This window comes from Triticum dicoccoides, chromosome 7B (genome assembly GCF_002162155.2).
Source record: "Triticum dicoccoides isolate Atlit2015 ecotype Zavitan chromosome 7B, WEW_v2.0, whole genome shotgun sequence".
Taxonomy (NCBI): domain Eukaryota; kingdom Viridiplantae; phylum Streptophyta; class Magnoliopsida; order Poales; family Poaceae; genus Triticum; species Triticum dicoccoides.
Window position 1 is genome coordinate 192,413,008 of NC_041393.1, and position 11,004 is coordinate 192,424,011.

The following is an 11,004-nucleotide window of genomic DNA, read 5'->3' on the forward strand; positions in this document are numbered from 1 at the left end:
GTCATAAAGAACTCGTATACTTATTGCAATAGTTTATTAGCCCTCGAAGCAAAGTACTACTACGCATGCCCTAGGGGGATAGATTCGTAGGAAAAGACCATCGCTCGTCCCCGACCGCCACTCATGAGAAAGACAATCAATAATAAATCATGCTCCAACTTCATAGCATAAAGAGAGACTATACATGCATGCTTCGGGAATCATAAACCTTAAAACCAATATTCTTACTAACCACAACCATTTACTAGTACCTCTGTTGGGGAACGTAGCATGCAATTTCAAAAAAAATCTACGATCACACAAGATCTATCTAGGAGATGCATAGCAACGAGAGGGGAAGAGTGTGTCCATGTACCTTTGTAGACCGAAAGCGGAAGCGTTAGTAAACGCATTTGATGTAGTCTAATGTCTTCACGATCCAACCGATCCAAGTACTGAACGTACGACACCTCCGTGTTCAGCACACGTTCAGCTCAATGACGTCCCTCGAACTCTTGATCCAATAGAGGGTCGAGGGAGAGTTCCGTCAGCGTGATGGCGTGGTGACGGTGTTGATGATGTGATATGCGCAGGGCTTCTCCTAAGCACTACGACGTTATGACCAGAGGAGTAAACCGTGGAAGGGGGCACCGCACACGGCTAAGAGAAATCTTGGTGTGCCTTTGGGGTGCACCCTGCCCCCGTATATAAAGGAGGAGAGGGGGAGGCCGGCCGACCCCTATAGGGCGCGCCAAGAGAGAGAAGTCCTACTAGGACTCCAAGTCCTAGTAGGATTCCCTTTGGTGGAAGGGGGAGAAGGAAGGGAGAGGGAGAGAGAAAGGGGGGCTGCTGTCGGTGTCAAAACCGGCGGATCTCGGGTAGGGGGTCCCGAACTGTGTGTCTAAGGCTAATGGTAACAGGAGGCAGGGGACACGATGTTTTACCCAGGTTCGGGCCCTCTCGATGGAGGTAATACCCTACTTCCTGCTTGATTGATCTTGATGATATGAGTATTACCAGAGTTGATCTGCCACAAGATCGTAGAGGGTAAACCCGAGGAGCTAGCCTATGATTATGATTGTTGTTGTCCTACAGACTAAACCCTTCGGTTTATATAGGTACCGTAGGAGGTTAGGGTTACACAGAGTCAGTTACAGAGAAGGAGATCTATCATCTGAATCGCCAAGCTTGCCTTCCACGCAAAGGAGAGTCCCATCCGGACACAGGACGAAGTCTTCAATCTTGTATCTTCATAGTCCAACAGTCCGGCCAAAGTATATAGTCCGGCTGTCCGGATACCCCCTAATCCAGGACTCCCTCAGTAGCCCCTGAACCAGGCTTCAATGACGATGAGTCCGGCGCGCAGATTGTCTTCGGCATTGCAAGGCGGGTTCCATCTCCGAATACTCCAAGATAAATTTCGAACACATGAATCATGTCCGGCTCTGCAAAATAAATTCCACATACCATCGTAGAGAGCATAATCTTCCACAAATCCAATCTGCTGACAGCTTTTCCTAGCGTGAAATCACGCCGTGGCTCGGTTACTATGAACCGCTTTTCCCGGCCTGCCACTACCCGTGTTGCGAGGCGGTTTTATTGGCACGTCTTGTCGAAGCAGAGATTGTGTTCCCCTTATTGCGGGATTCTCATTAATACGTGTGTGGGTAACCCAACTACGCCTATTGGTATGATTCCTCAATTTTAGGAAAGTCCCAGACGGTCACGCCGAGGACGCTTGATATTCACCCCCTTTATAGAGGGGTCGAGGCCTATCCCTCTTTCTTACGACGCTTGCGCCTTTCCGCATCTCGAGTTGCAATACCCGAAGTTCAAGCTTAGGCACTTCGAATCTTCAATCATGTCCGGATCCAACCTTCAAGGCCAGTGGATGGCTTCCTCTGTCACAGAGGAGGACATTGTGAAGCTCAGGGAGGCCAGATATCTGACCGCCTACGTCAAGCACAGGCTTCCTGCTCCAGGGCAGGTCTTTCCTACTCCCTAACCCAACGAGAGCGTTGTATTCGTTTCTCACTTCCTCCGGGGCTAAGGCTTTACCCGTGATCCCTTCGTGAGAGGGCTCATGTTCTATTATGGGCTAGATTTTCACGATCTAGCTCCGGATTCCATCCTTCACATCTTGTCGTTTATCGTCATGTGCGAAGCCTTTCTCCACATCACCCCACACTTCGGCTTATGGCTCAAGACCTTCAATGTAAAGCCGAAGGTGATCGAGGGGCGACACGCGGAGTGCGGAGGTGCTGCAATAAGCAGAAATGCCGATGCCCCATGGCCAGAGGGTTCCTTCCCGGAGGTGTCCAATCTGTGGCAACAGAGGTGGTTCTATATCACAGCTCCCCGGGGCACAAAGTGGGCGGCTGCCCCCGCCTTCCGCTCGGGCCCTCCGCCTCAAATGGCATCGTGGGCCAACGTGGGACTAGACTGGGGGCCTGCTGATGATGTACCGTCATTGCAGAGCCGCGTTCGGGAGCTTCTTGAAAGGGATATCAATCTTATCAGGATAATTCAGGTAATTCTAGTTCGACGGGCCCTGCCGTGCAAACGTCGACCTCTCCGAATGTGGGAGTTCAACCCAGAAGGCCTGCGAACTATCCAACACTTCCTCGGCATGACGCTCGAAGGGATATATAGGTTATTCTTCGGACCGCGAATAAAGTGTCCGGATACCATCGAGGATGCGGGCCTAAGCTGCAACCGCCCAGATACCCAAGTAAGTAACCCTGCAATCGAACACTTCGTTTATATTTATCACAACATTATTCTGAAAACTTGTCCGCGACCAGGATTGGCTCAGCAAGGCGGAAAGGATCAGGTGTCCGGCCCCACTTCCCAAAGGCTCGCCTAGTCCTGCGATAGCCATGATGCTTAGACGTGCGCTAAGTCAAGTGCCCTCGGAGAAAGCCGAAGGGGAGAATAAAGAAGCCGAGCTTCACACATTGCACATCCAAACCGGGGGAATTACTGCCTCCTCGAAGGAGGATAACCGAGGAGGTGAATCCAAGGTTTCCTCCCCCCACGGGAAGAAAAGGGCTGCCTCCGAAGACTTGGAAACGGAGGTGCCTAAACAAGGGAAGAAAGCTTCACCAAGGGGCCCTGCCCCGAAGGGCGTCCTCACCGCATTATGCCAACAAACGGGCCAGCCCTCCACCGAGCTATAAGTTAATCGTGAATAAAAGCTATTGCTTCCTCCTCCGAGAACAATAACCAGGATCTATCCTTTGCAGTTCGGCTAGTAGCTCTTCTCAACAGAGTTCGTCTTCGGGGGACCTTCTTCCGGAGATGATGGAGAGTGAAACCCCACCTGCTCTCCGCCCCATGGGGCGGGCGACCCTGAGGTGTCGTCATGGAGGAGTCCGGATCCGCCGAGGCCGGAAGCTAATACTTCGGCCGCCACGAGCCCGGAGTTTTCGGCTCCCACGGGGGGCAATAGGAAGGGTCCGGGACAGTTGGTGCTCGGTCGGACACACTGACGGGCCTTCTGGAGCAAGCTGCTTTATCGGAGGATCACCGTACGTTAATGGGTACGGTATTTGAGAACATTTCATCCGCCACAAGCGGGTTGAATGAAGCTTTTACGAGCCTGCTCAAAGGCTTTGAGGTACATAATGAAATACGTAATTTTTTGGTTGTACCGCACGCGCTAGGTGTGCTCCGTATAGATAGTAGCCCCTGAGACTCTGGTTTCCAGCCCTAGGCGGCAAACGGAGGATCACACTCTCAAGTAATGATCACACTACATTCATGCGCAGGTGGCTAAGGGTCCGGCGATAGACCGGACCGCTGAATTCGCCGAACTGAGGCGACAGATTGATGTGGTGGACGCCGACATCACGCTTGTGAACGAGCAGCTTGATGAGTCACAGAGTATGTGCTCTTTTTTCCTCATTTGTTATAGGAAATATTAAGAGGATCATAATGTTAATGTGATATGCTTTTGGCTGCAGGCGGAGCTGCTGTCTTGGAGGCGCTGAGGGTGGAACTTGCCCTAGCCAAGGAACAAGCCCGGGCTAGCAATGCGGCTGCCCTAAAGGCGGCCGAAGATTTGAGAGCCGAACAGGCTGCTCATCGCCGAAGCAAAGATAAAATAGCCGAGATGGCTGTGGAGCTGAAGAACGCCGTCGGTCGGTATGAGCTCCTTGAAAAGGAGAATCAGGCGAAGTCGGCTGATCTGAAGAAGGCCCTTGATGCGGCCAAGGAGACGCATTCTGAAATTAGAGGCGCGTGGGAGGAGCTTCGACAGGCCGGAGAAATCGCGGCTGGAAGCCCCTATTTGTTGCGGATGAAGTTTTAGATCCAAAGTACGCTCCTCTAGATCAGCTTTGGAGCGCTGCAGACGCGTATGCGGATCTGGCAAAAAGTACGGGTGATGCGACCAAGCTCTTCAAGGATCAAAAAGATAATGAAATAGAAAGGTTGTTCTGGTCGCAATTCAGTGCTCCAACGCGCGTGTTGCCATTGAGTGAGAGGATGGCTGCTACGACCGAGCTCCATAGGTTGCCTGGTCTTCCAATGAGGTCTGTAATAGACCATCTATGGCCGAACGGACCGAGGCTGGACAGTTATTTTGGTTTAGTGCAACAAGTCTTTGGCTTCGTATCGCGAATCAATGCCATGAAGAAGTCGGCATGCTGAGAGGGTGCGCGGATGGCCCTTGCCCATGTTAAGACATATTGGGCGGATATGGAGGCCACCGACGTTGCAACCCAGAGTCCGGCAGGAAGCCTGGACCCAACCGAGCACTATTTTGAGCAGGTCACAGAAGGTGCCCGTTTAATAGAGGCTCAGTGCTCGAAGAATGTCATATTCGAGTGACAAGTCGTTTAATTGTAAAAACAATTCTATTTTGATTATAAAGGCTATGTTTATATGTTCGCCCGAAAGTTTTATAGTGCCTCCTGTGCGGTCGTTTTTCAGTATGTATATATCCTGAAAGTTAGCAGTCGTTGGCTACAGCCCCCCCGCATATAATGCGGGGTGTTTGTAAAAATGTGCGTAATCACACTCGATCCAACGTCTTGGTCCATTAAGGAGGTGATCGCACGTCGAACTAGGCAACCGGACTATATAGCTTTAACACTTTCACTTAGCCATAGGAGTTTGACGGTGGGGCTACTATATAGCCCCTGGTACCTTCGTGCGCATCCGGATACGGGCGCTTATGTACATGACCGTGAAACGGTCCTTCGTTAATGCGGAGGAATCCCGAAGATTCCGATTAGTACTCGAGTGGTTGACCAGTCTCTCGATGTATCATGACGGTCAGTTTTCGGCTTTCAGTACTGAGGTGCTCATCCGGAATAACCAGGGCACAATTGCGGTAGTTCTCCTTTGGCCGCCTTAGCCGATATAACGGAACGTAAGGCAGCAAACCTAGGAGCCGGGCAAACCCAACATTTTACCAAAGACATGATTCGGAGCTGATGCATATAAGGCCAAACTCGCGACACTGAACACTCCCGAAGGTATTCGGGCTTTATAACATATACTGGGCTGGGTAGCGCCCTGATTATGAACCCTGTATTTCCAGGTGCATGCATTAACCGGTCGTGGCGAAATGCCAATAACGCCAGTATCCCCTGTGGGCGTATTGAATACCCGTGGGATGTCAAGCAACAAGAGATAGTAGAAAAGGTTTACAAAGGGGCTTAATCTAAAGAGAAACCTTTGAGCGGGGCCCTACTGCACGTCTGCGCCTTTGTCTCTGTTGTGCCGTGTCCTGGATGGGTGTTGCACGAATGGTGCCTGTAAAAAGAAAAACTCATGCAAAAGAGTATGGCGTAAGCGTGCGAAAAGTTAGTTTATTCTCAATGGATAGTAGAAATGTGAAACCTTGGCATGTTAGTAAGGTCAAGCCGAATTGAGGGCTTTGTTACATGTTTGTTGCCCCTACTTCCCTCCATGGGGGGGGATATGTATAGCACCCAGCTCAGGTTTATCTGGGCTGTTACCGATGGTGGTGCATCGGACTCGTCTAACCGTGTCTGTGGTCTTTAATGACCGATCATGCAGTATGATAGGAGAGGCCGCTTAGGGTCCAGCTGCTAGAGCCCCCACATACTCTTCTGCACATAGGGAACGCTCTGTGTTTCCGCTAACAGTGATGACGCCACGAGGACCGGGCATCTTGAGTTTAAGGTAGGCGTAGTGCGGTACTGCGTTGAAGCGAGCAAAGGTCGTCCTTCTGAGTAATGCATGATAACCACTTCGGAAGGGAGCGATGCCGAAGAGTAATTCTTCGCTTCTGAAGTTGTAGGGAGGACCGAATGTCTCCTCTAATACGAGGGAGCCCTTACAGCGGGCCTCAACGCCTGGTATCACTCCTTTAAATGTGGTGTTACTTTGGCTGATTCTGGATGGGTCCATCCCCATCTTGCGGACAGTGTCCTGATATATCAGATTAAGACTGTTGCCGCCGTCCATGAGGACGTGAGTGAGATGGTATCCATCGATTATTGGGTCGAGCACCAAGGCAGCCGATCCTCTATGCCGGATACTAGTCGGGTGGTCCCTGTGATCAAAGGTGATTGGGCAGGCCGACCAGGGGTTGAATTTGGGGGCGACGGGTTCCACAGCGTATATGTCTCTGAGCGCGCATTTGCGCCTGCTCTTTGGTATGTGAGTCGCGTAGATCATGTTGACTGTTTTGACTTCTGGTGGGAATTTTTTCTGTCCCCCAGTGTTCGGCTGGCGAGGCTCATCCTCGTCTTCACTTGGTGTTTCTCTTCCCTTGTGTTCGGCATTTAACTTGTCGGCCTGCTTGAAGACCCAGCATTCTCTGTGAGTGTGATTCGCAGGTTTTTCGGGGGTACCATGAATTTGGCACAATCTGTCCAGGACTTTGTTCAGGCCGGACGGCCCTTCATTGCTGCCTTTAAATGGCTTCTTTTGCTGACCGGGTCGAGAGCCCGTGAATCCGGCGTTGACCGCCATGTTGTCCGGACTGTCTTCCTTGTTTTGACGCTTGTTTTTATTGCGTCGTGTCCTCCCATTGCCATCCCTAATTTCGGATGTGCCCGGGTCACTGGTACCTCTACGGGCCAACCAGCTGTCCTCGCCCGCGCAGAAGTGGGTCATAAGGTTTGCTAAGGCCGCCATTGTCCTTGGATTTTCTTGGCCGAGGTGTCTGGCGAGCCACTCGTCTTAGATACTATGCTTGAAGGCCGCTAGGGCTTCGGCATCCGGACAATCGGCAATTTGATTCTTCTTGGTGAGAAATCTATTCCAAAGCTTATGGGCTGACTCTCCGGGCTGTTGTATTATGTGACTTAAATCGTCTGCGTTCGGAGGTTGGAGATAGGTCCCTTGAAATTGGCCCTGAAAGCATTCTCAAGTTCCTCCCAACTTCCGATTGAATTTTCGGGGAGGCTTTTCAACCAGTGTCGAGCTGGCCCTTTCAACTTGAGGGGTAGATATTTGATGGCGTGGAGGTCATCCCCATGAGCCATGTGGATATGAAGGATAAAATCCTCAATCTAGACCCCAGGGTCTGTCGTTCTGTCGTATGCCTCTATGTTCACGGGTTTGAATCCCTGTGGAAATTCGTGATCCAGCACCTCGTCGGTGAAGCACAGAGGGTGCGCCGCCCCTGTGTATCTAGACATGTCGTGGCATGTTGTCGACTGGTATTGTGTCTGGTGTTGATTCCGAACTGGTACGCGATCAGTGTGATTGTCTTGGCGACCATAATCCTGCGCCGGAGCATGTCCTCTAGATCCATAAATGGACCTGGTCGCGCTGGCCTTTTTGTTCAGGAGCTCACGTAAATAGTGTGCCTCTTCAGTAGCTGCTCTATCGCGGCCATGAAGTGGTTGGTCCGGCCGATTGGCCGTATTGTTCTTCGACGGAATGGGCTCTACGGCTTCGTCGTCGATAGCTCTTTGTGTGGCGATCATCGCCGTATCTTTCTTCGGTGTCTAGCACTTTTTTCCACCTGCGGCCGAGCGTAGCCTGCGTGGCCTTAAGCCTTTGCTTCTGCTTCTTTAGGCTCCCTGCAGTAGCCATCAGCCTTCTGCAGAGGTTATCTTGTTCCAGGCGTTTTTCTGGGATGATGAATGCATCGTCGTCTGGACTGTCCTCCTCTCCGGAGGCAGGTTGATGGGTTCGACCCTCGGGATCGCTGTGATCAGGCGTCTGCTTCGGGCTGTGTTCGGCATGACCTGGCTCATCCTGCTCCATCGATGGGTCCATATGGTCGTTGTTGCCTTCGGAGCCGACCGGGGTGTCAATTTTCCTTTCGCTGTTATCACTATTTTTACTGTGACTAGACTTGGAGCGGCGCATGCGCCGTCGTTTTGGCTTTTTTCGGGTGGTTTATCCTCCGATTTGTCCTTTTTGTCGTTGTTGTTCTCCTTGGGCGTGTCCACCATGTATATATCATATGATGAAGTGGAAGTCCAGCGCCCCGTGGGCAGTGGTTCCAGATCGTCCCCTGCATCGACGTCCATACCGTCGATGTCGTCGGAGTCGAAGTCAAGCGTGTCTGTTAGGTCATCGACAGTGGCTATTAAATGGGTGGTGGGTGGGCGGCGATTTTCTTCGTCGTCTGAATCCCCCTCGAGCCGGACATAGTTCGGCCAGGAGTCTTCTGACAAAGAGAGAGACCTTAAAGAGTTTAGCACGTCACCAAAGGGTGGGTGCTGAAAGATATCCGCGGCGGTGAACTACATGATTGGTGCCCAATCAGTTTCGATGGGCACGGATGCGCGCGGTCCGGGACCTGCAGCCGGATACAAGTCCGGGGGGTTGGCGACACAGATTTCCTTAGAAGTGGAGTCTGTGTTCGGCTCCAACACCAATGAGTGTGCGGCCTCCGTGGTGGGGTCCATCCACCCGTCCTTAGGCAACGCGATCTGCTCCGGATTTAGGTCCGGAGCTACTGCAGGTGCGATATTCTGAATACTATCCGACAGCAGATTTAAGTCGTGCTTGTCATGACCGTTCGGCACTCCTGGCGCGGGCACGAATTCATCGAAGATCAAGTCTCCGTGGATATCCGCCGTGTAATTCAAGTTTCCGAATCTGACCTGATGGCCAGGGGCGTAGCTGTCGATCTGCTCCAGATGGCCAAGCGAATTGGCCCGCAGTACGAAGCCGCCGAACACGAAGATCTGTCCGGGGAGAAAAATCTCACCCTAGACCATGTTGTTGTTGATGATTGAAGGAGCCATCGAGCCTTGCCGCGACGACACAGTGGAACTCTCAATGAAAGCACCAATGTCGGTGTCAAAACCGGTGGATCTCGGGTAGGGGGTCCCGAACTGTGCGTCTAAGGCTAATGGTAACAAGAGGCAGGGGACACGATGTTTTACCCAGGTTCGGGCCCACTCGATTGAGGTAATACCCTACTTCCTGCTTGATTGATTTTGATGATATGAGTGTTACAAGAGTTAATCTACCACGAGATCATAGAGGCTAAACCCTAGGAGGTAGCCTATGATTATGATTGTTGTTATCCTACGGACTAAACCCTCTAGTTTATATAGGTATCGGAGGAGGTTAGGGTTACACAGAGTCGGTTACAGCGAAGGAGATCTATCATCCAAATTGCCAAGCTTACCTTCCATGCAAAGGAGAGTCCCATCCGGACATGGGACGAAGTCTTCAATCTTGTATCTTCATAGTCCAACAGTCCGGCCAAAGTATATAGTCCGGCTGTCCGGATACCCCCTAATCCAGGATTCCCTCAGCCGTGCCCCCTCCCCTAGTGCTATTCGGACTCCACATGGGGGGCGCACGCCACCCCCTTGTGGGCTGTCCTCTCTCTCCCTATGGCCCATGATGGCCCATTGCTTCCCCGGGGGGTTCCGGTAACCCCTCTAGCACTCTGTTTTTACCCGGTACCTCTTGGAACTCTCTCGGTGTCCGAATAACATCGTCCAATATATCATTATTTATGTCTCGACCATTTCGAGACTCCTCATCATGTCTGTGATCTCATCCGGTACTCCAAACAAACTTCGGTCATCAAAAACACATAACTCATAATACAAATCGTCATCGAACGTTAAGCGTGCGGACCCTATAGGTTCGAGAACTATGTAGACATGATCGGGACACATCTCTGATCAATAACCAATAGCGGAACCTGGATTCTCATATTGGCTCCTACATATTCTACGAAGATCTTTATCGGTCAAACCGCACAACAACATACGTTGTTCCCTTTGTCATCGGTATGTTACTTGCCTGAGATTCGATCATCAGTATCATCATACCTAGTTCAACCTCGTTACCGGCAAGTCTCTTTACTCGTTCCTTAATGCTTCATCATGTAACTAACTCATTAATCACATTGCTTGCAAGGCTTATAGTGATGAGCATTACCGAGAGGGCCCAGAGATACGTCTCCAATACACGGAGTGACAAATCCTATTCTCGATCTATGCCAACCCAACAAACACCTTCGGAGACACTTGTAGAGCATCTTTATAATCACCTAGTTATGTTGTGACGTTTGATAACACACAAGGTGTTCCTCCAGTATTCGGGAGTTGCATAATCTCATAGTTAGAGGAACATGTATAAGTCATGAAGAAAGCAATATCAATAAAACTTATCGATCATTATGCTAAGCTAACGGATGGGTCTTATCCATCACATCATTCTCTAATGATGTGATCCCGTTCATCAAATGGTAGCACAAGTCTATGGTCAAGAAACATAACCATCTTTGATTAACGAGCTAGTCAAGTAGAGGCATACTAGGGACACTTTGTTTTGTCTATGTATTCACAAATGTACTAAGTTTCGGTTTAATAAATTCTAGCATGAATAATAAACATTTTGTTGGGGAACGTAGTAATTTAAAAAAAATTCCTACGCACACGCAAGATGATGGTGATGCATAGCAACGAGCGGGGAGAGTGAGTCCACGTACCCTCGTAGACCGAAAGCGGAAGCGTTAGCACAACGCGGTTGATGTAGTCATACGTCTTCACGATCCGACCGATCCAAGTACCGAACATACGGCACCTCCGAGTTCAACACACGTTCAACTCGATGACG